The 27,454-nt window shown below is 36.5% G+C and overlaps 1 protein-coding gene across 1 annotated transcript in view; it reads left to right on the top strand.

Moving 5' to 3' along the window:
- The window catches only part of LOC149225618 (phytoene synthase 2, chloroplastic-like), a 99,025-nt gene that overhangs the window by 54,606 nt on the left and 16,965 nt on the right, over positions 1-27,454 (top strand). The gene's annotated exons all lie outside the window — the stretch shown is intronic.

The raw sequence follows: 27,454 nt of genomic DNA, 5'->3' as shown, positions 1-27,454 counted from the left end.
CACATTTCGTCAAAGTTCCAAGGAAGGAGTGGTAGCATATTTTTCTTCAAAGGATCAAGATCAACAACCATTAGCTCTCGAGTCGTTGTAAATCCTTTCTGCAAATTTATAATGTAAATGATGCTAGTAAGACTGTGTATGTATGTAACAACCTAGGTAAGCCTATTGTTTTGGCGACGAATTTCATTCGAGGAGGTTTTTCGTCTGATTGATCCAATTGTGTTTCTAAACACGGTCGATCAGCAAAGTTTTTCCCTCCAACCTCATCCAAAGCTATGGTGGAATTTATCGTCAAAATCTTAGGTGAGTCCTAGTGTTTTAGTCGAGTCTTCTGTAAAAGTGATTTGGGAATACTTTAAGTTAATTGGCTAAATTATTTTATTACAAGTCACATGGTTTACTAGATCATATTGTGTTGCAGAATTGGGTAAATTATTTGAGGGTCTATATTGAACAGGTATTCCCCCTTTGAGGGTTGAATTTTGTAAAATCTTATGTAAAAAATATTTTAGTGTAAGGTCCCTCATACGTAGACACCATGGCTAAAATATTTGAGGGTGGAAAAATAATAAATCCCCTCAGCTGTCAATTAATTAATTTTTTTGGCCAGAAAATTAATTAATTAGAGTAAAAAAATTAAAATGTTAGAGAAATTAAATTCTCCAAGTGGAAAAATTCGTGGGTGTTGAAAAAATTAATTTTTAGAGGTCTCCCACCAAGGGAATATTGGAAATTTCAAGAAAAATTGGACCCTTGGGCCTTGGTGGTCAAGTCAAAGTCAAATTTTTGAGCTAATACAAAATGGTTTTAATGAGAAATTCGAAAATTCTTCAAAAAAATTTATTTCAACGGCAGAGATTAAAAGATTGTCAAATATTTATCAACAACCAAGATTAGTTTGATGGGGATCGAGCCAACTAGCCGTTATTTTCCACTTGGAGGATTTATCTATAAATTAAAGGTCATTTGTGTCTCAAACCATCTAATATAACTTTGTAAAAATTGATGTAAAATTACTATTCCGCTGGGAACATATTGATAATCATAATAAAAAACTTTGGGGTGCAGTTCATGGTGTCTTTGTTCCACGGATTTGTGGTATGTGTTGGGTACGGACATTCCTATATTGTGCTTTAAAATTTTAGTAAATCATTATTTTATTGTAGATGATAGGAACATTCTATTGGTAGGTTTTGGGCTTATCTAAGGTGATCTGACTCATTGTTATTCTAATGGTTTATTTTTGAGAAAATATATAGTGTTTGCAGGTTTCCCAACCCTTGGGCTCCAAGTTCACAAATTATGGGCACAAGCTGACTATGTTTGAACCTTGAATATTTTATATGGTTTTCTAAATTCGCTAAGGCTGTGGTTTGACATTTATTTTTCGAAATACATTTAGCCATTGTCAAAATCTACAAAGAAATTATTCTCAAAATTTTTTGTAAGCATTGTACACTTGTATATTTTGTAAATATATTTTTGTGTAATAGATCTGATCGTAAATTATTTTATTTTCTAACCCTTGTTTTGCAGCTGGGATTTTCTAGGGTTTTGGGATTTTTTGAATTTTTGTATATATTGGGGTTTTGGGTAAGTGTAAATTTATTTGTGCAGGTTAGATGAAAAGAAGATTGATGGATTAGAGCTAGATCTAGGACCTTGAAGGTAATATCTAGCCTCAATTTTTTTTTTTGCAGGGCCAGCTACTGAAGAATTTTGTAGTAAAACTGAAGATCTAAGGAAAATTTGATTTTTGGTGAGGGTTTGCAATTTTTTTAGGGCCTCTAGGCCCAACGTCCTCCTCCAGGCTAGCCATCTAGCTTCCTTGGCCCTAGGGTCACCCTTTTTTGACCCTCTCAGGCTTGGCCATGGCCTCTAGGCCACTCAGCCTCCTCTCTTACCCTTGCCGCATGCCCCTTGAGGCCTTTCCTCCTCTTGCTGTGGGCTTCTAGCCCTTCCTTTGCCTCCGTCCCTCTTGCACTAGCCTTCTCCTCTCGGCTGCCCTCCATCCTCCCTTTTCTCCCCTCCTTCCTCCGCTCCCTCCTCTTTCTCCTCCTTATCCTCCCTTCTCCTAGCTGCAACCTCTTTTGAGGCCTTGCGTGCCCCTCTCCCCCTCTTTCCTTTAGGCCACAACCCTCTTAGGGCTTGTGGTTTGCCTTTAAGGCCTTGGAACTCTAGGCTGTATGCCTTAGGGCTTCTTTTGGCCCTGTTGACCTTGCCGCCTACACCTACCTACAAGTCAGTGAGAAAAGCCTTCAACCCCACAAGGTGTGGTTGGTGGCAGGGAACTCAGAGAAGGGGCTATCACACTAATCCCGATTCTCTTCGCTTGAGCTATCTGCTAGGTTAACTAAGGGGGGTGGTTCCTAATGAAAAGTTAAGTTAAAAGATGTGAGTTTCTAGGAGAGTGTAATAGTGGAAATGGATTACTTTTAAGGATTTATGGGCAAATATGAAGTGAGCAACTTGAAATAACAATGCCAATCATTAATATGATTAAAAACCATAAAACCAGTGCTTTATAAGGAATTTGCTCAAAGTAAAATGCAATGCTCTCAAAAGAGAAAACAAAGTAACCCTGAAATGTAAATAAGAATTGTTAGCACAAGATATGTAAGATACAAAATATTTTTGAGATAATCAACTTTATAAATCAAAACATGTGAAACATATCTTGCCAAAACCCAAAAGTTAGTAATTAACTTGGAAATGTAAAAGAGAGGAAGTGTTAAACCAAGACATCAATATGCAATTAGACTTGAAACATGAAAAGAAAACACTTGTTTGAAATGATTACAATACTTGCTTTTAGAATAGACTTTGCATATGAAAACTCCAACCATCAAGAGACAAGTAAAGTAAATGCAATGGAAAGTGCTCTTGGTTGTTAGATGATCCAAAATAAATATTATCATAGGTTATAAAGTTAGAATAAAATAATTATTAATTTAAGATATTAAATTAATAATTATTAATCTAGAATATTTAATTATTTAATGGAGACATTTAGAATTAGTATATTGTTGTAAAAAGATATGACTCTACAAATGTGTCGTATCTTAGGCTCTAATTTAGGAGAATTGTTAGTAAGTTGTTTGAATAGCTTTTATTGTAAGTGGACACTTGTTATTTTATAAGTGATCCATAATTAGAGGTAGTTAGGACATTGAGCTTATAAATAGCTCATTGCAAGAGTGTTTTGTTGTTCGGGTGTAAACTCTTGCAAAATTCCAGATGTAATTGCTTTTCTTATTAATAAAATTACGTGTCTGAGGACACTTCTGCCATTATTGTGGTATCAGAGCTCCAATAATGCAGTTGATGTGAGGAGGAGATTCCAACTCTACAAGTTTTTGGAAAACTCCATTGAATTGATCAGCAAATGATTGGTATGAAAATTGTCCAGTTTTTTGTTCAAAAGAAAAGAAATTTTATTATTTTATTGATTTTAGATTTTTAAATCTGAAAATCAATTTTTGTATTATTATAAAAAATTGTTGTGTCTTGAATTTCTATTATTTTCTCCGCTTCAACTTCTGCCCAACTTCTGCTATTCTTTGTTCAATCGTGTTGGTATCTGATACGGATGTAGAAGGCCCGGCGTGTCATACAATTGCGCCTTGTCAGGCAGAATCCCTTCGATCCTAATAATCCCCAGTGTAGTGCCTGGAACTGGAGCTTCAGTGAGTTGAGTAACCTTTCCTCCAACGTGCTTCCCAATCACATTAATCAAAGTTGATTTGCCCACATTCTGCGCACCGATTACCCACACATTTCCTCGAGGACTAGCCAGCGGCTTGATATGCTCGACCAAGTTCTTAATTGCCGAGCTTTAGCCTTTTTTTATTTTTTTTCGGAACTCTTTCTTCAGAAATGATCTATGGATAGAATCTGCAAGCCTGTTCAGCTTCTTTGTCTTTGTTGTTGCAAGCACAACTCCCAGATCGTCCCATGAATGAATGAATTCAACTTTTGGTTATTTTGGTTTTTTTTGTTTGGAATGTTAGTATTGTTCAGGCTCGCACTGGTACGCCGCAATTCCTATAGGTATCACAGGGTCAGATCAGACTGTTTGTTTGTGCGCATCGTTGTGGAGTAAGATTTAATGGGGAGGAAAGCATCGGTCAATTCACTTTAGAAAATGGAGAAAAACATGACTTCGACTTCGGATCATTCACGAGAACCTTGGCGCTGCTTTTGTCGTTCTGTCTCATGAGGAAATCATTGTTCTTCTTCATGATCTCCCATAACAGCTGCCCTGTTATCCAACGTGAAACTAGCTGAAGCCAGCAGAAGCCAGCCAGGAGAAGCCAGTGTGAAGCCAGCCAGGGGAAGCCAGTGTGAAGCCAACTAGAAGAGGATCTGGATGAACTCATGTACCTTCGTGAAAAATGTTTTGTGCGGATAATCAGAGACAACCCTGATTTTCGCGGATGGTTGAAATACAGATGCAATAAAAACTCCATTGCAGCGAACAAATCCAAGCCCAAGGTGACTGGTTCACATACTGAAAATCCAAACTCGTATAACTCCCTTCAACATTTTCTGATTCCACTAAGGCCTGCGACATCATGTGTGATTTTTCGTTGCAGGAATGATTGAATTCATTTGTTTTTAAGTATAATTCTCGTCAAGTGCCAATAACATCTCATAATCATTCTCATTAAAGTGTCGTCGGATTCCAGCAAGATGCCCATTAGCTATATGGCCTTTAGTAGCGCGAGTGCTTCCAGCAAATCTATCCGCATATCCAAATTCATGTGAGATGGGAAATGAAATCTTATTTGTAAATGCTTGGGCCAGTAAATTTTGGAGTAATAAGGAGATTTTATTTGTAGTTTTTATTTGGAGAGATAAGTGTGACATTGTAACTCAAAGTAATTTTACTTTTGGGGGGGGGGGGTAACATTTTTTTTTTACCAGGATTTGCAAGAGCATTGTAGAAGTCACATTTCGAAAGTTACCTTGTAAATTTTTGAGAAATTGACTAGAGCCAAGTGCAAAGCTCAGTCATTTTTCTCCTGTTTCAATGACTATATGAGGGTCAAGGCCAAGCCCCGATAGATCGTTTTTGCGTAGTGTGTTGCCCATCTTGATATGTTTTTTTAGCCTGAATCTTGGTGTGAAGCTTCAACACTACAATGTCAAAGTTGATTAATTTGTTTTCTGATTTCGACAAACTTGAAGGCACAAAATCTTACAAAACATGGCAATTCCTCATCGAAAACACTCTCATTTATAATGAACTGTGGCATGATATATTTGATGGTGATATTAAGCCAAATAAACCCACAAATGCAGCTGCACTAGCAAAATGGGAAGTTAAGAATGCCAAAGCATTAGCGCTCATTAAATCTTCTGTTAATGATGAAATGTATGTCCATATAGCAAATGCTACAGATGCACGGTCTGGCTTGCGAATTTTTAAAGACTTCTTTGATACTCAGCCTGAATCAAAGAAAGTTGATCTACAATTAAAATTGTTGCAACAAAAATTGACTTAAGGAGGTGATATACTTGAATACATCTCCAGACTTAAGAATATTAAGCAAGAAATCATCAATGCTGGTTTTCAAGCAGTAGATGATAGTTTTATGGTCACATTTTTAATTGTTGGACTTCTTTCTTCCTACACACATTTTTTGGAAACTCTACAATTAACTGGAAAGTTAGAGACGCTAAAGTTTGATGAGCTCTGCGAAATGTTGACCCAACATGATAAAACCTTTGGGAAGAAAAAGAAAGTTGGTGAAGATGTTTTTTTCACAGAGGCCAGCATTAGTAAATCATCAACTGACAGTTCTAGAAGTAGAAGCAGAGAGAATTACAATCAGAATCAAGCAACACATAATGTACAAAGTCAAGGTCGAAGCCAAAGCAGAGGAAACAACTTTAACAGTGGCAACAGTTCAGGCAGGAGTAATTTTCAAGGCAGAGGAAACAATCAAGGAAGAGGCTATTTTCAAGGAAGAGGAAATAATAATCAAGGTAGAGGACAACCTCAAAACAAAAGTCAAAGCAGAGGCAGAGGACAGTCTCCAAGAAGAGGAAGAGACTTAAGTCAAATTGTGTGTCGAAGATGTAACAAAGTTGGACATTATGCTGAAGATTGTCGAACTTCTATTAATAAAATTCCCAAGTTTCATCAACACTCAACACAATTTGCAAATGATCAAGATGATAATGACTCAGAATATGTCTTTACTTCTTCGCCGACATTACAACTTTCCTCCTATCTTAAAAGTGATTATGAAGATGCTTGGATCTTGGATTCAGGAGCAACTCAGCACATGACTTGTCGACGAGACTTCTTTTGGAATTTTCAAGATTGCCATCTTAATTCCATCTTTCTTGCAGATGATACAAAACATACTCCTTATGGAAAAGGTGCAGTTAAAGTTTTTCTCCTTGGCATTGGAGAAAAAATGATTTCAAATGTATGGTATGTACCAACCTTTAAGAAAAATTTGTTATCTTTAGTCACGATTCGACAAGCAGGACATCAGATAATTATGGAAGATGGCTTAGTTAAGATTAATTCAGTCAAACAGAGCTTGCAAACAATGATGACAGGTTATGAAGATGGAAAATTGTTAAGGATGAAAGGGACAGTTATTCCAAGGCATTCTGACTTTGCAGGGGCAGTGACTATAGGAATTTCACCTATAAGATTGTGGCATGTAAGATATGGACATTTAAATTTTGATAGTCTTTCTCAATTGCAAAAACAAGGGATGGTTAAGGGACTTCCAACTTTCAAAAAGGAAAATGCAAAATGTGAAGCTTGCATTTATGGAAAACAAAGTCGAGAAAGTTTTCCAACAAGTTCATGGCGTGCAAATAGGTTGCTACAACTAGTTCACAGTGATGTTTGTGGACCACTACAAACTTCATTCGGTGGTTGCAAATATTTCTTACTATTCATTGATGATTTCAGTAGAATGACTTGGGTTTATTTCTTGAAGCAAAAGTCAGAAGCATTTGAAAAGTTTAAAATTTTTCGCCAACTTGTTGAAAATGAAGTCAAAGAAAAGATAGGCACTCTCAGGACAGATAATGGGGGAGAATTCACTTCAAATGAATTCAAAACTTATTGTAGCGATAATGGCATAAGAAGACATCTTACAAATGTTTACACTCCACAACAAAATGGAGTAGTAGAAAGAATGAATCGCACCTTGTTAGGAATGGCGAGATCTATGTTAACTTTCAAAAGGTTAAGTCCAACATATTGGGCAGAAGCAATTCATACAACTGTCTACTTAAGAAACAAATCTCCAACTGCTTCTTTAGACGGAATCACACCTTATGAAGCTTGGTTTGGTTTCAAACCTCGAGTTAAACATCTTAGAGTTTTTGGATCAGTATGTTATGCCTTAGTTCCGAAAGAAAAAAGAACTAAGCTTGACTCAAGAAGTTTGAAATGCACAATGATTGGATATTTTGATGAGAAGAAAGGGTACCATCTTTTGACCAATGGAAAATTTATTGTGAGCAGGGATGTAATTTTTGATGAAACAGAGAGTAAGAGTGCTGAAGAAATAGAAAGTCTTCTTCAAAAGTTAGAAACTAAAGGCAGTCAAAGAAAAGGAAATACACAAAGTCAACCAAATTCACCAAATTGGTATGAACTTGATTTTCCTTCATCTGAAGATGATTCATCCAGTCCTTATACTTCAACAACACCATCTGGATCTTCCAGCAGTTCATCCGCATCTCCAAGCAACAACAGTTCTTCTGACAGTGATTCTCCAGAATCTTCAACTGATCGACGAACATCAGTTTACATTAATCCTCTTTACAATGATGGTGACTTTTCAGAATCTCAAACAAGTGAGCATCAACTACCAAAATGGGCAGTTCAACTTTTGAAAGATGTAAGGCTTGATGAGCAGAATAAAACAGGAACAAGGAAGTCACACAGAAGTGAAGGAAATTTTGCATTGATAGCAAATGATTTTACTGAACCTTCCACATACAACGAAGCAGTAAAACATAAAGAATGGCAACAGGCTATGATTGAAGAATATCAAGCAGTAATTGATAACAACACTTGGAAACTTGTTGATTGTCCTCAAAATGTTAAACCCATAGGATGCAAATGGGTTTACAGAATTAAGTACAACCAAAAGGGAGAACTTGAAAAGTATAAAGCAAGACTTGTCGCTAAAGGTTTTGCGTAGCAGGAAGGCATTGATTATGAGGAAACTTTTTCTCCTACAGCTAAATGGAACACCATCCGATTAACACTTGCATTGGCCGCTCAGAAAGGGTGGAAAGTTCATCAAATGGATGTAAAAAGTGCTTTTCTCAACGGGGATTTACAGGAAGAAGTGTATATGACACAACCACCAGGTTTTGAAATTAAAGGGCAGGAACATAAAGTCTGCAAATTGATCAAGGCTTTATATGGGTTAAAACAAGCTCCTCGAGCTTGGTATGCAAAAATGGATGAATACCTTAGAAAAGTTGGTTTTCAACACAGTGAATCTGATGATACTTTGTATGTGCGACAACAGGGTAAATATCTGGTGATTCTTGTTATGTATGTAGATGATTTGATCATTACTGGAAACAATGATGATCATATTGCACAGGTGAAAACGGAGTTACATGCAGGTTTTAAGATGACAGATTTGGGATTACTTCACTACTATCTTGGAGTTGAAGTCTTCCAATGTCCACATCATATTTTCATTTCTCAGAGTAAGTATGCAACAGAGGTTCTTCAGCAATTTGGAATGAAGGATTGCAAGCCCGTTCTTATCCCCATGGAGCAAAACTTGAAACTTTCAAAATTTGAAGGGGGGGACATGGTGGATAGCACTACTTATAGACAGTTGATTGGTAGCTTGATTTATTTGACAAATACTCGCCCTGATCTATATTATGCAGTCAGTATTCTTTCACATTTTATGCAGGAACCCCGAGACAACCACTGGAATGCCGCCAAAAGAGTTCTTTGATATATCCAAGGAATAAAAGATTTTGGTCTTCTTTACACAAAGACTAAAAACTTTGTACTTGGTGGATTTTCAGATGCCGACTTTGCTGGAAGTATTGATGATCGAGCATCAACATCAGGTTATTTAATGAACATGGGGTCAGCAGTAGTGTCTTGGAGTTGTAAGAAACAAGCTACAATGGCCACTTCTTCAGCATAAGCAGAGTACATTCAGCATGGGAAGCAGCATGTGAAATTGTTTGGTTATGCAGAATTTTGCAGGACTTGGGCATTTCTCAGGCAGAAGCTACGTCATTATTCATTGACAGCTAGTCAGCCATCAAGCTTGCCAAGAACTCAGTTTTTCATTCAAAGACAAAGCATGTGGACACCAAGTATCATCATATTAGATCTCTCATTGCCAAAGATGTCCTCAAGCCAATTTATTGTCCTTCAGAAGGTCAGATCTCCGACATTTTCACGAAACCTCTTGGCAAAATAAAATTTACTAATTTCAGGGGTGAACTTGGTATCTATTGTAATGTATCTTTGGATCATAGGGGAATGTTAGATGATCCAAAATAAATATTATCATAGGTTATAAAGTTAGAATAAAATAATTATTAATTTAAGATATTAAATTAATAATTATTAATCTAGAATATTTAATTATTTAATGGAAACATTTAGAATTAGTATATTGTTGTAAAAAGACATGACTCTACAAATGTGTCGTATCTTAGGCTCTAATTTAGGAGAATTGTTAGTAAGTTGTCTGAATAGCTTTTATTGTAAGTGGACACTTGTTATTTGATAAGTGATCCATAATTAGAGGTAGTTAGAACATTGAGCTTATAAATAGCTCATTGCAAAAGTGTTTTGTTGTTCGGGTGTAAACTCTTGTAAAAATCCAGATGTAATTGCTTTTCTTATTAATAAAATTACGTGTCTGAGGACACTTCTGCCATTATTGGTTAATTTTATCAATAAGCTCTACAACAAGATTACAATTTAACTCTTCAATCCTCAGACTTCACTCTCGCCCAATGATATGGATCTCACAGTGAGGAGTCAATAGAGGAGTAGAGGATCCCTGAGATGTCTACTTCAACCAACTTATGTTGGAGGTAAAATTTTAATGAGGCTTGGGGCTTTCCTACACTAAAATGCCTAGATAAAATGCAAGTTGTGTTAATTCCCCAAATTAAAATAATGATACATGTAAATGCTTCAAAGAGATTGATTTGCAATGCTTGAAAATGAAATAGTGTTCAACATAAGTTGCAATTATAACTTCAATTGGAGGAATAAAATTAGCTTACAAGTGTTGCATGTGTTTCATCAATGAATTAAAATGATACAAGTAAATTTTTTTGAAAGTAAAATTTGTTTCAAATAGACGATGACAATAAATTGCTCCAATATTCAAGATAACAATGTAGCATAAAATTGAAGCATGTATTACAGTGCTCATGAAACAATTTACCAAGGTAAATGGAAACGAATCAAAGTTTGTTACGAATATAAAATGCTTGCATGTAAAGGATGAATTGCCCAAAGTAAAGTGTAAGCTTGTAGCTCCAAGCAACAATGAGAAAGAAAATGCAAAGCTCAAATGAAACTGTAACAAGCTTTAACCAATGTTTTTAAAACCGGAACCGGTGACCAAACCGGTCCACCTAATGAATCGGTTTACCGACCGGAACCGGTCTAACCGGGACTGGTTTGGTCTAAACGAACCGGTTTTAAAAAAATACATTAAATAATTAATTTTTAATGAAACAAACTATTTTTAAGATGTAAAACCATGATTCCAAGCCAACAGAGACAAAATATGCAAAGTTTGCTCATTTATATACCATGTAAAGGTGAATATATCAAAATGGCACCGAGTGCAATACATATCATCGACAAAATAGCAAAATACATAAGAAATGAGGCTCTAAATGGCCTATAAAGTCCAAAAACAATGCTGCAAGCTATGAGGCCATTGGCGTACTACAAGTCTTCAGTGTACACATGATCAATTATCAAGTTCATCACCACTACTAGATATAAGATCATCATCAGGAGCTACATAGACATCATCTGGTTCAGAGTCTGAGGATGCCTCAGCCTGATCTGCAACCTCAGTATCAAAGCCACCAATGACAATAGAAGTGGACCTAATGGAAGCACAAGTTTGTCGACCTGCATGACTAGAGCCTTCCATTGGTTCTTTGCCTTTCCTTGATGCCGCTACTGATCCTGGTTCTGATGCCACCACATAATCTGCTTCATCCCCTGCTAAAGCCATGTTGATATCAAAATCAGCCTCAAACACAGGTTCTTCAGTCTCCTCCACCCATTCTGATGTTGGATCAATATCATCCAACACAATGGGATCTAGATCAGGAGTTTTGCTCATCATTTGGAGCTCCGATTGCATTCATTGTTTAGCCCCAAACCATGAAATCCTAAAAACCATTAAGTCTGTTGAATTTTGAGTGAAATCTAAAATTCTAGTTTCTCCATATGAAATCCAATGAGGTCGAAACCATTCTCAAACATCCTGAGTCATTTCATGGTAATGTTAAAAATTTAAGTAAAAGGATGAAAATGAAAATTAAAGGATGTGTCACTTTTACTTTAAGAATTTAACATTACCATTAATTTCCAACATTGTTAGGGTTGAAACACCCTTAGTTTCCCCCCAAAACCCCTAAAACACAGTCAAAAATATGCTTTTATAACTTTATAGTGGGCATGCCTAAAACCGGCCGGTTTAGGATAGAACCGGCCGGTTTGATACAAACCGACCGGTTCTGTCCTAAACCGGCTGGTTTTCACCGGTTAGGACAAAAAAATGGCGAAATGGCCTTTCCAACCGGGTTTTTTGGCCGGTTTAGACCAGCGGCCTTGCTAACCGGCCGGTTAGACCGGTAACCGGTTTTTAAAAACGGTTTTTAAAACATTGGCTTTAACTTAATGAAATGTGATAGTGAGGTTGCGTTAATATCCAATTAAAGCATGCATGTAAGTGAATGAAGTATGAAAGCTTAAACCATGCAAATGTCAATCCACCCAAGAGAAGCCTCCCTCTAAATGGGGAGATAGGATACCATGGGAGAAATCCCAAGCTCCCACAAGCAAGTTAGATCTTTTATTAATATTACAATGAGAAGAGGGCCCTTCAAAGTTCTCAAGTATACTTCAAGGAGAGTCCTCACAATAATTTCTTGAAAACTTGGACACTAGACCTCCTTTCTTGACAAAGTAGTGACAAGATCTCACAAAACTTATGCAAGGGGAACAAGGTGTGAGTTTCCTCCAAATGCCCACGGCTTAAAGAGGAAAATGGGCAGCCCTCTAGTGAATTCGACTTGGCCAAAATAAGCGTCAAAAGGGCTCACGACATCCTTGGAAAACGAACCCCCAACACTTGCCAAAGATCCTGCAAACACTTGTTAGATGTTGCGAGAATTTGCTCTTCAAAATCTACCACACAAGAGGTAGCAAACAATCCCAACAATGGTTGCAAAATAAGTTAAAGTATTAATGGAAAAATGAACAAGATAAAATATATATGTACAATTATAATTTACAAAAGGCTAAGCTAAAGAGTGAGAGTAAACTTTCGTCTTTTCTTAGCCATCTTCAAGCTCATAGATAGAAAATGAAAGAAATGAAGAACAATGTTTTTTTAAAAGAGATTTAAATTTAGAAGTTCTTGGCTTGTGCACAAGCTATGTGCCGAAATCCCTGCAAAACCACTTTGTAAGATAAGACTATGAAGGTTCAAAGAACAAATGAGAGCTCATTTAAGAATGTATCAAGAGTGGGTTGGTCTCTCCAAAGACTTCTCTTCACGCTTGATTTTGTAATCCCAACAAGATGTTCCCTCTACAAAACTTCAATCAAGAATTAGTTCCATATAGATTTAGTAATAAACAATGATAAGAAACTCTAGAGATTTATTTAAAACCAACTAGAGCATTCTATACCTAGAGCATACTTCTAAATCAAATGTCAATGCAAGATAGCTCTACATTAACAAATCTACAAGAGCATATGGAAGCAAATTAGATCAAAGCATGAGTAAAAGGAATTATACCAATGCTCAACAATTCATCACACTCGAAAAGGAGGAACACCTCATGAATGAAACCCCAAAGTCTTTATTGATATTTCTGAAAGTGTACAAGGCAGCAGCGCTTCTGCAAGCACAATAGCTAGTAACAATCTTTTGCAATGTGAGAGCCCATGGCTCTATTATATAAAGAGTTGGGAGCAAATCCCAATGAAGAATGACAATGACAAATGGCATTGGAGTCAATCCCAATGTAGAAGTGATTAAACAAGTGGCATGAGGTGACAATCTCAAAGAGAAATTCGAATTTGTTGAATGGAGCTCAAATGCCAATTGTAAAAATCAAATTCTGGCAAGTGGACATCATTTTCTTCTTCCTTTATGTGCCAAATTCGAATTTTATGGTGGAATGGCAAGTGTATATGGGTGGTAACCCATGTGGGGACAATTTCCCACAAAAATCTCCACCAAATATTCTCCCAAGTCCTCCCAAATGTGCATTAACTTCACAAATTCAAATTTCCAAGCAGCTTTTTCATTTAATGCCAGAAATTCGATTTTATTTGAGCACATGTCCTTTCCTTGATTTTAGGAGTCCATATCACCTTGAGACTTCACTTTAACTCCCCTATAATTTTCCACCTCATTTCCACAACATTTAGCATGTGTGGATGTTTATTTTTCTCCATTTATTTAATTTCTGGCTTAATTAATTGCCAAATTTCCCACTAAACTTAGGAAAAGTGAGTTTTGAGGGTCCAAAACACATTATTAACCCCTCAATGTGTGTCATAGTAGAAAGTTGAGAGTGAGAGGTGTAATTTTGATTACTCATACCCCATACAACTTCTCTAGACTACACTTATTACAATTTAAATACAATTATTTGCAATTTTTGACTCGCGGGAAATCTAAAAAATTAAAAAATGACTACTGAGACCTAACCAAATTCAATTTTTTTTTTTGTGTGATATAGTATGGTAATATACATCGACTCTAGACACTAAGATGTGTCAGGGGCTTAACCTTCAAACCATCACCCTGACTTTGGGGTAAAACGTGAGTGAAAAAACCTAGAAAATTATCCACCTCTGAAAAAGAAGGGATAATTAACCAGATAAAAAAAAAACACTCCAAGGTGTACTCGTTTGCTGATCGAGTCCCAACATCCTAGGCTTGTTACAGACTCAAAACTCATCATTACTAGTATCACTTATTACAATTCCCCATAGGGTGTGGAATTTGGGTACAAGAAAGATGATGAGAAGATAGAAGTAGAGTTAAAAAACTTTGTTGACTGACGATATCTGATGGTACAAGTGTCCTATGGATCATCCTTGGGCATGGAGTCTTCATATAATCATCAGGTGCCACTCTAGTGGTCAATAGACCCCTTGGCCCCTTTATCTCCTAGGCTGTAGCCCTTGTGGGGTCCACGACAGCCCTTTGGGGCTCCTTTCCTTGTGCCACAGGCCTCTAAGGCCTTTCTTCTCTTGGTCGCAGGCCTATTAGGCCTCTTCCCTTCTCCTTTGGCCCCCATCTTGACCCTCATTTGGCTTCATCTCATCTCTGTGGGTGCACTTTGATTTTTGGACTGAATATTGGTGGGTTTTGCAGGGATATCTTGACTCAAATTTTGTGTTTTCAGGTACCAAGTCACTGAGAAAAAAATTGGCAAGTTGGACAAGCAATCTTCAAGGCCCTAGGCCTAGGGTTTGATCTCTAAACCCTTGTCTTTTCACTGTTTCGCTACAACTGTCATATCTATCTCCTAACAATGACATAACATTCATAAGAGTGCCCTAAAATCAACTCATAATTTGTCTAACACATTAAGGAGTTAATTGCTTGAGTTGGACATTCATCATTAGGCTTGTTCTATGTTTATTTGTTGACTTTTATAAGTGAAATTAGATCTGATATATCTCTGATAAACTCATTTAAGAGGCATAAGATTGATTGGTAAGATATCTAGCACATTGTCACATCATCTAAGCATCTTAGGCATTAGTTGTTTGCCATAAATTTTCAAATTTTCATGACTGATATCTTTGCATAAAAGTGTGATCAGATCTGATATCAAATTAAAAAATTCATCATAAGAAGGTTGTTTAACTTGTATTTTCACTTGGGAAGTCATTAGGTGTCTCATTGCTCATATTTGGTTCATACATGCTTGTCATTTTGAAGCAAAAGTGATTTTATTTACTGTTGTCCTAAATCTATCTTAACATTGGACTACAAGTTGCATAAGTGGTTTTCATTGTTTCATGCTCTAATAAGTTCATCGTGGAAAGGATTTGTTATATTGTGCTGTTGCGAAGAAGGTTGCTTAAACATTTGAATCTAACATTTGCTTGTCTTGTGTTAGCTCTAAGAATCATTTACTTTGCACTAAACTCACTCACATAAGCACTAAATTAAGAATCGAACTTCATTGGTGAACGATAATCTCATTTTGATAGTAAGATCTAAATGCTCTTTACTTGAAGTCTTTGGATTAGCATTGAAGTATCCTGTTTCTCTTAAGTGGCAATCTAATTGGTGTTTTTTGCTTAAGGACTTCTAATTTAATTGAGCATCTTGTGATTGTTGGCATTGAGTAATATTGGCATAAGACCATTAATAATATTATTGTAGAATCATCATTGGCATTTACTTTGTTGAAATATCCTGGAAGATTTCAAATTGTCTCATTGAAGTGGATAAGTGCTCTATATTGCTATCATTGATATTGGTTAAGCATCTTGTGGAAGATAATTTTGTCTTAAGTTGAATTGATCTATTGTTGAGTATTGACACTTGATAATTTGACACATTCTTGGTGATAAGATTGTCTCTCCATTTATTATTAGGTACTCTTGTCATAAAGGCTAATCATAATTAAATTACTTATTAAGCAATCTTAGCATAAGAAATCACTCATACATATTGCACAAGCATCCTAAGTCTAGTTGCATTAATAACATACCTCCAAGCATAAGCTTGGTTGATAGACATTTAGGGCCACCCTTTCTCAATTTAGCTTGAGGGATTCAACACTTTTCTAGTGGTTAACACAGTTATTTTGTAGTCGTGAGAGCCACAGTCTCTGTAGTGCCGGAGGCAAGGGGTGGTTGGAACACAGGGGGAGGTATCGTTAATCAAGCCTTTGCTTTCTTCCCGTTGGCTTCCATCCCACAAACTAGTCTAAAGACTAGTTCCAAAACAGTTAAGAGGAAGGTTATGCTTAGAATAGGCATATAATTAAAAGTAACCAAGACTCTTGCATCACACCTAGGTCTTAGGATTTGCATATCATATAAGTTAGTGAAGCATTTAAGCAACGACTGTCCATCTGGTTACTTGGTCTTTAATTGATAATAAGCAAGAGGTTGACTTCATAAGGCACTGGTCTCACAATTCAATTTAATATAATCTTTAAATCTTGTTAAAATTAACCAAGTAGCTAGGCCACTCAATTGTGTCTCCCGAACTCGTTGGTTGCCAGTTTATCCTTCGTCTTCACATTTCCATAGGACTACCCCCCATACCCTGTTGTTGGGAGACATCTAGAACAAAGAAGTTCGGGATCATAGTGACAACCCTTGACCGGAGTCATCGTCGCAGTGCTTGTACAAGCTGATCGACAACAAGGCCTAAATGCCTGATTTCCAATGAAGAACAAGGTGAAAAGTGAATAAGTTTAAAGTTGTAAGTGAAAGAAAGAAAAACAAGTCTTGGTGGGTCTACTATTGAAAGGTTTGTCACAATCCATCAACACTCCTTGCACTTTATGGGCCTGCAAAACAGATCAACAAAATTGCAAGGTGACAGATGCCAAGACTAATCCTTGGACATCTGCAATATTAGTACAAAATCTCAATAAAAAATCTCTAAACAAATTCTAAGTAAATCAGATGAAATTCTTATTCTAAAACAACCAAGAAGAGTTGAGTTTAGTCAACTCTTTTTGTTGATTTGGGGCTGTTATGACAGCCAACAATTCAAGCCTTTAGATTGCTAAATTTGACAACATAGCACTTGGGAATGGAACCAAGAGTGATAGTATATTTTGTGAGAAAGAAGTGAGAGATAATGGGTTCTTTGGAAGCACCTTTGAATCCTTTGAAAGTTCTTGATTTGGGTGGGAATGATGCCTCGAAAAGGATGCTTTGAAATGGCTGGTCCAATCGAGGACTTCCCCAACGCCAAGCTTGAGGAACCTGTATCACACTTGAGATCTTGCTCAAACAATTAGTAAGATAGGTGTAACTTGCACAATGAACAAAGTAATCATGCTATTCAATCGAGAAATACATGCAATATTAGATCCTAAAATGCCAAATAACAAGAAGATATCAAGCAATTGCTATCTTTTCCTTTGGGCAACAATGCCCCTATCAAGGCCTAAGTTACAAATTTTGAACAATTTAATTTGAAAACACAACAAGTTACCTCCATAGGTGAGCCAAGCAAACCACACAATATGCTAGATCATGGAACTCCAAAGTCTTGTTTTATTATCAAAAGTTTGTAGCAAAATTACGTCAAATTTACCCAAGCTCTCGAGCTTCCTTCATGTGAAAATGAGAGCAAATGACTACAATATATAGAGTTTGAGAGAGAGAGGGAGACCCTAATGAATTTCTCCAAGAATTGCTCAATTTCTGGTGCATATCCCTTCAAATTAGGCCTGCATACTTGCTGCTATGACAGGGCTGCATATCAGTCCTAAATTCTGGGCATTTGACAGCCCCTAATCTGCTGCGTGGATGTCACTTGGGGCCTGCGCGCTCCTCCAAATTTTCTGTTAAGTAGGCCTGCGTACTGCCCCTTAATTTGTGTCTGCGTGGATGTCCTAATTTGCTGTCAATGGGCAGTGTATCACCCCTTTTTGTGGCTTCGTGTCAGGTGAGGAGACAGGGGAGGAAAGAGGGAGTCAAACTCCCTCTTTTACTTCCACCAACTGTTGTCAGATCTGTCTCCAAAATCAGGAAAACGTGTGGGCCTGTTATGACTGAATTCAACCCCCTTTTTTAGCTGCAAATGGTCCTCATTTAGTGGGATTTGGGCCCCTCTTTTGGCATTTGAAAGAAGCAATTCGTCCCTTCTATGTGGCTGCCAAATCAGCCTTAAAACTTTGCCTTTGATTTCAACTTCCACACCATGTCACTTGACATAGGCCCTTTGACTTAGAAAATGATTTTAATGTGTCCCGACTCCCCACATATTAATTTTTTGCAATTTCTTTGCCCTTTTATCCTCACCTTAGGAAAAAGTGGGTTTTCATGGGGGGAAATCATTTTTTGACCCCTAAAGTGGACACTAGGAGAATTTTGGTGTTGTGAGCATGATTTTTGAGCACCCACATGCCACCAACATCTCGTAAGGCCACTTATTTACATCATTACATAGAAAATTAATTAAAAATCTTGTCTCGCGAGAAATTTTAATTATTTAAAAAATCCTAAAAAGACTTAGTCAAATTCCGTAAGACTCTGGATATGATCTAGCATGGTAATATACATCGAGCCTAGACATTAGGACACACTCAAGGCCTAATTATTAAGCCGCATTCCAGCTTTGGAGGTATATGGGTGTAAAAACTTGATTATTTATTTATCGCTAAAAAAAAAAATTAGTCCAGTGAAAAAAACACCCTAGAGTGGACTCACTTAGTAACCAGGTCCCAAATGGCCTAAGCCTGTTACATAAGTTCATCATGTTAGCATTCATTTATTACAATTTCCTCATAGGGGTACGAAAATTGACTAGAAAAAAGTAGAAGAGGAGAGAAAAGAAAGGGCAGAAATGCCCTGCTGGACTTCTGATCTTCAAAAAACTTTCTAAGTGCCTTGTGCAATTAGCCCATGTGGTCTTCACATCCTGCTAGGCAGAACTTAGTAGGTAACACAATGCATATCATGATCTATCAATGTAAAACGAACTTAAAAGAACATCCCAATCCCTAAGAGCAATTAACTACTTATACTAAAAGGGGTATTCAAAGAAAAATCAATGAAGCTTGCAAAACAAGCTAATCAAAGCAAAATTAAAGGCTAATTAAGGGATGAAAAAGCAGTGCCGAGGAAAGGGTAGCTCAAGTACTACACACTCTTCCTCTACTAAAGCACTCATGGATGAAGGTCTTGCATGACCTATGTATAAGACTATGACACAACTTATGAAATCTATCTTTAACCATATAACTTATCACATTCACATACCAATTGAGCAGTCAGCCTAGGAACTATTCCTTCCCCTGAGGCCTTTTTCTTTTGTTGTCTTTGGGAGTACCTAATAGGGGTAGTTGATGACCCTCCCATACCTAAATCTGGCAACATGTATAAGGTGTTAAGCTAGTGGGAAGTTTGAAGAAGATACCTAATGTGATATACTTAAATGGCTTTAACATTAAATATGGTCAACTTTTAATGCTTCAATAACTGTTATATGCATGTTAATTGATCTTACTTGATTCCTTGAGCCTATGCTTGATGATGATTTGAATATGGCCATGGTCCTTTGGAGGATGTTGATGATGCTTCTCCCACACTTTATGGATGATGCTACACACCATTTGGAGGGTATTGCACTTGGCCATGGATGTTGGAGCCTTGACGATGGGCAGTGGGCATTATGATGACTTTATACACCTATAAAGACACCTCATCACTCCTTGGACATTGGACATTGCCTCTTGGAGCTGGGATGTCACACACATGAGCTTGACTTGATGATTAGCATGGCACTCTATGTATGATGTTGTGGCTTGGATGGATGATGGGGCATGATTTTTTGGGTGAGGAGGTACACTTTGATGATACATTGAACCTTTTGAGAGATATATCCTTTGGAGCATTGGCACCCGTTATTGGGAATGGTGTCACCTTCAATCACATGTGTGACCTTTTTGGAGGGTGTTTTTCATGTTTTAGCCTTGTATTTTCATTTTAGAGGCATACTTGGGGGTCGGCTTGAGACCTATCCACTTTGTATCACGGATTATTATGTTCTAGGGGATTTTAGGCTTAATTAAGGTAAAGCATTTGGTTTCCCTAATATAAATAGGGGAGTTGTTGCCTTCTTTTGGATCATTGCACATTGGAGAGAGATCACTTCTCTTGGATACTTGACTTTTTCTCTAATTCACTATGGGGCACTAGTTGAGCAACTTCTCTTGGAAGACTTTGTGATGTGGATGGTTCTCTTTTCATGGATGACTATGGTGAACTTTGATGATACATGCTATTCAATGTGAGTTATCTTTGTCCATCCTTTTTATTGGTGATGTATAAGGGTTATTGAGTATTCACCATAGTTTTGTGTATTTTTATCTCTTGATTCTTCTTAGGCAAGGTTTTTTGTCAAGTTCTTTGAGGTGACCTAAGTTAAATTCCCTCCCTTATCTATCTTTGAAAATAGGACACTAGACTTAGAGGTCTAGGGGACACTAGTTAGTCTCCCTTAGTTCTTTGAACCTACATCCATCTCTTTTATTCCAAATTCTTACTCCCAGACTTCATCAGCCCTAGATTGAGAAAGACACTTGTCCTATCTCTTGTGTCAATCATTTATTTCTTTGAAATTCTTTTTTATTGTTTGTTTTTGGGTGAATTAGGGTTTAATTAGAGGGAAATCATATATATTCAGCATTTATTGACTTAGATGTTATTTTCCTAGGGTTAGATTTTTTTTGGAATATATTGGAAAAATAGAAGTTTCATTTTTAGTGTATTTTCCAGCCATAAATTAGGGCTGACAACTAGGATTATTGCTGTTGTATGCCTTTTAACCACAGAAAATTGTTGTAATTAATTCTATTGTTTACTTTTTATTTTTAGCCGTAATTTTTCACTTTATTATCATATTTTCCAGGGCTAACTTTACTGCTGTTATAAATTAGTCTATTGCAGCAATTTTCTGATTTTACATACTAGTGCACTTTAACAATGTGTAATTTCTTGATTATGTATGTTTGGGGGCCTTCTTTGAGCTTTTATTGGTTGACATAAGCCTCTAGAAGAGCCATAGGACCCTTTGAACTCAAATCTGGAAATTACTTTTAAAATCCACCATAAATGCTAATTGCACGATCTTTGAGATTGGTGGTAATTAAAGTAGAAGCCTTAGGGCGCTCTTGATTTAGTTCAAATGGGCCATTTGATCCCTAAGTTCTACTAGGAAGTCTCCCTTGTGTTGGATATCCATCCTTCACTAAAATAAGGGGAGTAGTTGTTAAGGTGATAATTATGACACTCCCATTTTTGCACATTGTCTTAGTCACCTAGTGAGGCTTTGCACTAAGGTGCTAGATTTTGTTGTAACAAGGCTCACATTACACCAGTGGATATTCCACCATTTCAACCCTCTTCAATAAGCATTGCCTTCAATGTTTGTACCTATGATCTGCATCCATAAGCTAGGGTCCCATGTACAGGTGTTAGCCTTCATGCCCAAGTCTCAAGTACTGGTGTTGCCCTCAATATTGGGAGTGGAATCGTCCAAGTGTGTCCATAAGCCCAGGTCCCATGTATGTATGCACACGCTGGCCCCCCATTGATGACACATGAAATTGGCGAATGGTTGAGTGCTTTGCTCAAGATACTCACCAAGGTCATATGGATCCTTCCACCTGTATATTTAAACCATCTAGAATAAAAATATGAAATTTATAGTTGCAATAGCATGGTTGTGGATCTCCAGGGAATAATGCCATTGGAGAAGATTCAAACTAAAAATTGGTAGTCATAACTTGCTCATGACTTCCCTTAATGATGTTCACTTCATATAGAGTATGTGCATCAAATAGAAGTTGAAAGTAATTGCCTTCACATAAGTGAAAATTGTCCATATATCATTCTTCACAAGCTTCTTGTAAATCGTACCATGCAAATATTTCTTTGTAATTTTCATTGATATAATTACATAACCCATTCTACCTTTGTCTACATCCTGTGGTTCCAATAGGATTTAGAGGCCACAATGTTGTAACTTTTATGATACTTCTCAAATCACTAAGAAATAACATAGTTACTTTGCTTCCAATGTCACTACTTTGGCTGCATTTTTTTCACATAAATAAAAAGAAAAATGTGCCACAAGAATTTCTCAGCTAGGTTTTTGAGTCATAAATTAAAATAGCTAAGTTACCAGGATTCCGATTCGGATCCGGATCCGGATCCGGATTCGGATACGGATCCGCCAGTTTTTTGAAAACCCAGGATCCGGAAACGGCAAAGAAACGGCAAGTACAAGCAAATATAAAATATTTTGTAATTTTTAAAATTAAAATTTATATAAATATAAAAATAAAAACTAAATTTATACAAATATTAAAAATAAAAACATATACTAATTTTTTAATATATAATTTTTACATATAATAAATAATTATTATATAAATAATTCTTAATGTATCATTTATAAATATTAATTAAACATTAATTAAATTTATATAAAAAGAAAAAAGCATATGTGATTTTTTAAATATATAACTCCAATTTAATACTTTAAAAATAATTATTAAATTAATCATAATATAATTAATGCATCATAAACACTAAGTTATAATTATTTATATTAAGCAAATTATTAAACTTATAGTTATTTTAGAAAAGTTACTTTTAAACTTGAAAAGGAACTTTAAAATTGATTAAAATATAAACTTACTTTCTGAACTTTAAAATATCTTCTAAATAAATAAGAGTTCACGTCACATGTATTAAAGTTTATAATGTCTTTAATACTATTAAAGTTTAATAAATATGAGTTCACGTCAGTCACGTGTATTAAAGTTTATAATAAAGTTTATAATCTCTTTAATACTATTAAAGTTTATAACATGGTCAACATAGAAATGACGAACTTGCATTAAAGTTTATAGCGTCTTGTATGTCGCCACGAACTTGCATTAAAGTTTATAGCGTCTTGTATTAAAATTTATAATATGTTCAACATAAAAATAATAAATTTTATGTCGCCCAGCAATTCCTTAGTTTATTTCCGCTAACAGATTCATTAATCTATTTCTTACCATTCCATTGACTTGCATTGAATTTCTCGTTTTGGAATTTTGTGCTCCCGTATGTTGATGATTTTTTACCCACGAAAAGAAGATAGGCGGATCTCTGCGGATCCGGATCCGAATCCGTCTCCGATCCGGGGATCCGCAGATCCAGCCATTAGGCCCGACGGATCCGGTAACTTAGTAAAATAGTTGTAACTTTCATGATATTTTTTAGAATTGATATTATGACCCCAATTCTGAAATGTCATGATCACTTTTCTTCTGATGGCATTGATGGGGAAACAATCCAGTTCTTGGACAGAGAAAAATTACTGTTGTGATACTGCAACTAAAATTGGGTATAACTCCTGTGACATATTTTAGAATCGCTATTATAATCTCAATCTGAAAATAGCACCATCACTTTGCTTCAAATGATATTGATGCAAATGCAATTTGGTATAGAGGTTTATAGAATAATTTGCCACAAGAAAATTTGGAAAAGAAAAGAAACTCTTGCTTCCCACAGGCCCAATAAAGTGCCATGATACCGCTTGCCATGTTCCTTAATTCCAAGATGAATAGAAAACAACATATCGTAGAAAATGGTAGTAATGCTCCTCACTTTACCAAACTAGAAAACCGTTAATGCAGGGCAACACCACACAATAATCCTTTTATGGAAGAATAAAGTCCTATTCACTTGCCTCTTTGAGGGGGCAACCTCCAGATGAGCCATGCTCCAATACAATGGTAACTCTTCACATACTCTATAAGGAGGACTCCATTCTTATTTATAGCTACCTAGGAAACCAAACCCCTAATCCCTAGCGGCCCTTACATCAATGACTTAGGGTTTGTTAAATTCATTGAATGCTACCTACCTAGTGAGCCTTATTTCATAATAACTAACATAGTGGACTTAGTCTAGACTCCATAGTGCATTAAATGGTCACCATACCTATCCTATTATTAAAACTAATGGGCCTTTAGGCCCACATTACATCACTATCGGGGATTTTTCCATTGACAGATTAATTGCATAGAGCTCATTGCCTACAATCTTGATGAGCATGGTTTGATACACTTCTAGCGGCTGGTTTATAAGACAGGTTTTGATTTCTTAGCTAGAGACTTGGCCATTCGACAAAGGACCAAAAGCCTTTTAAATCTTAATCTTAATGAACGATACACAATTTTAAATAAATGAACATAGTTATATTTTGAATTTTAAAATCTAAAACTTATAATTTTTACATCTTATTGCAGCTTATTGGTGACATTCATTTGGAAACCATTGCTTGGAATTGCAAAGAAAATTGTGAACTAAACATGTAATGCTTCTAGGCATGAACACAATTGGAATGTCTTTGAAGTTTGAGTGCATTGGCATTGTTACCCACCAAAGTGGGTAACCCTCTACGAGAAAACGTTTTCTCCTATTTTGGACAGCCAACAACCCTACACATTTGCTTATTGATGATGATATGCCAGTTCCTCCACCATCTGCGCTAGTCATACACCTCTCACCATCTGACATTCCTTTTGGATGAAGGTGGGCTACCACTCAATAGGTATTGTTGACCACTAAATTTGCATTTGGAGATTTTTTGAAGATTCTATGCCCAAAGTACATTTCAGAGCATTCCTGCACTTTCAAATCATTTAGAGTTCTAAATTTCATCAGGGCTTTTAAAGCCCCTTCCTTCTCTCTCTCTTCATTTTGTATTCATTTTCCGCAGCCCATGCGGGGATATTGTAGACATGATGCGAACATGATGAATAAAATTATAAATCCATGTAACAAGCCTATGTAGCTTGGGACTTTACTATCGAGTGAGTTCACTCTAGGGACTTTTTTTCACTTAACTAATTATTTATGTTTTTCAACACTAAATAACTAGTTGAGTTGTTTTCCTAGATATACCCCAAAGTTGGAGTGTGGCTTGATGATAGAGTCTTGGGTGAGTTCTAGTGTCTAGAGTCAATGTATATTACCATGCTAGATCATTTGTAAAATTTCGTGGAATTTAATTGGGTCTAGGGGTCATTTTTTAATTATTAAAATTTTTTTGTTGGATGAGATTTTTAATAATTTTTTTATGTAAATTGTAATAAGTGATGTCTAGAGAAGTTGTAGGGGTATGAGTAATCAAAATCAGTGATGCTTTTATCGCGATTTCCAGATTTTAACGATAAAATCGCATGATTATTAAACGAAATTTTTATTTTTTTCTTCTTTGGGTGATTTTTACGAAAAAATCGTGATTTTTTGAACTAACTGCGATAACTTCCAAAAAATCGTGATTCAATGTGTAATTATCGCGGGGTCGGCGGACAATGCTTTTATAAGCCCAAAAAAATGATTTTTTGAAAATCATTTGGACAGACAGCAGCAGCGATGCGGTTTTGGAGTGACCTAGCAAAGAAAGCTTGGTCGTTTGGGAGCTGAATCAGCTGATTGGAGGAGAAAAACAGATTGAGAGCTAAGGAGGAGATGAATTTTCTCCATCAAACCGGTATGGGCACCAAAATTTTGTGTTTTGTAACTTTGTTTTGGTTTTTTTTTATGTTTTTGGTTGGGTTTGGAATCTGGATAACCCATTGTTTATCAAAAGAATTCAATGGGTTATCAAATATTTTTGAATTGATTTGATGGGGTTTTTCATTTTGTTTGTTAAAAACTTAAATTGTCAAAAATTCCATGTGTTTTGTCATGTTACTCATGTATGTAATTTTTTTTAGTTTTTGTAAATTGTAAGTTTGTAACTTGTAAATTGTAATCCTTATTTTGCCATAGGTTCACCATTCAACTTCAAAGTTCAAAGTTCAAAGTCAAACTTCAAACTTCATCTTACAAATTTAAAACTCAAGAGTCTAGAGTTCAACCAAGTTACAAACATGCCAAGGAAATTGGACTCTCTGTGAGAATTTGGTGAACCTGATGGAGGGTTTGATAGAATAAACTTGTCTTGCAAGTTGTGTGGGCAGCATATGTCAGGGGGGGTTTATAGATTGAAGTATCACCTTGCACAAATCCTTGGATTTGATGTAGGGCCTTGCAAAAATACAAATCCTAAAATCATCCGAAAAGCCATGAGATCATTGGAAAATTTAGAGCACAATAGAGAGGCCAAAGCAGAAATGAAGAAGCAACTAACAAAGGCTGTGTTAGGCTCAGGTGAACAAGGAAGTGGTACTGGTTCTACTTCAGAATCAATATATACAACCAACCCGGTAGCTGCCTCATCATTTTTTGTTCCTAGAACCACGCCTGGTTCACAACCATCTATCACTTCAATGCTTAAAAAAACTGAGAAAGAACAAGCTGACAAGTTGTTGGCCAAATTTTTCCTTTGGAGTGATATTCCTTTCAGCGTTGCAAGGAATAATCCATTTTTCCAGCTTGCTATTGATGCTATTGCAACTATTGGCCCAGGGTACAAAATCCCTTCTTATGATGACTTTAGAGGCCAGATTCTTCAAAATGAAAAGGTTGACTGCACCAAAAGATTGGAGGAGTTTAGGGCATCATGGGCACAAACAGGATGCATTGTGATGTCAGATGGTTGGACCGACCAAAAAGGGAGAACCCTTATAAACTTCTTGGTTAGTTGTCCTAAGGGGACAATGTTTATGAAATCTGTTGATGCGTCTTCACATATCAAAGATGCAAAAACTTTATGTGATTTGCTGGATGTGTTTATTTTGGAGGTGGGTGCAAAACATGTTGTCCAAGTCATAACGGACAATGCTGCAAATTATGTTGCTGCTGGCAGGATGCTTATGGAGAGGCATCCTACTTTATTTTGGACACCTTGTGTTGCACATTGTATTGATTTGATGTTGGAGGACACAGGGAAAATTTCCTTTGTCAAAGATATTGTTGAGTCATCAAAAAGCATTACAAAATTTATATATAATCATACATCCGTGCTTAGCTTGATAAGAAAATTCACCGACAATAAAGAGTTGGTGCGCCCCGCCATTACACGGTTTGCCACTAGTTTCATATCTCTTCAATCCCTCTTGAATTCTATGTGGGATGTGAAGGGAATATTTCTTTCAGAGGAGTGGCGTGCTTTGACAATGAGCCGCAAACTAGAGGGAGAGGTCATATGCAGATTAGTTTCATACCAGGAAGAATTTTGGGCAGGAGTGCAGGAGGTGTGCACCGTTATTGAACCTTTGGTAAAGGTTCTTCGATTAGTTGATGGTGAGAAGCTCTCAATGGGCTATTTGTATAAGGCCATGGACATGGCGAAAGAATCCATTCGGGCCTACTATGATGATAAGGGAGATGAGGGGTTTCAGAGACAACTCCTCCTATGGGAAGTGATTGATGAATGATGGAACAACACACTCCATCTTTCCATTCATGCTGTAGGGATCTACTTAAACCCCACATTTTCTTACCCACGTGGGTTCGTATTTGATGCTGAGATCA

This window comes from Pinus tabuliformis, chromosome J, assembly GCF_031772625.1.
Source record: "Pinus tabuliformis cultivar Carrire ecotype Pingquan chromosome J, CPIR1, whole genome shotgun sequence".
NCBI classification, from domain to species: Eukaryota; Viridiplantae; Streptophyta; class Pinopsida; order Pinales; family Pinaceae; genus Pinus; species Pinus tabuliformis.
Note: the sequence above shows the minus strand (reverse complement) of the source record. Positions and strands in the feature narration are given on the sequence as shown.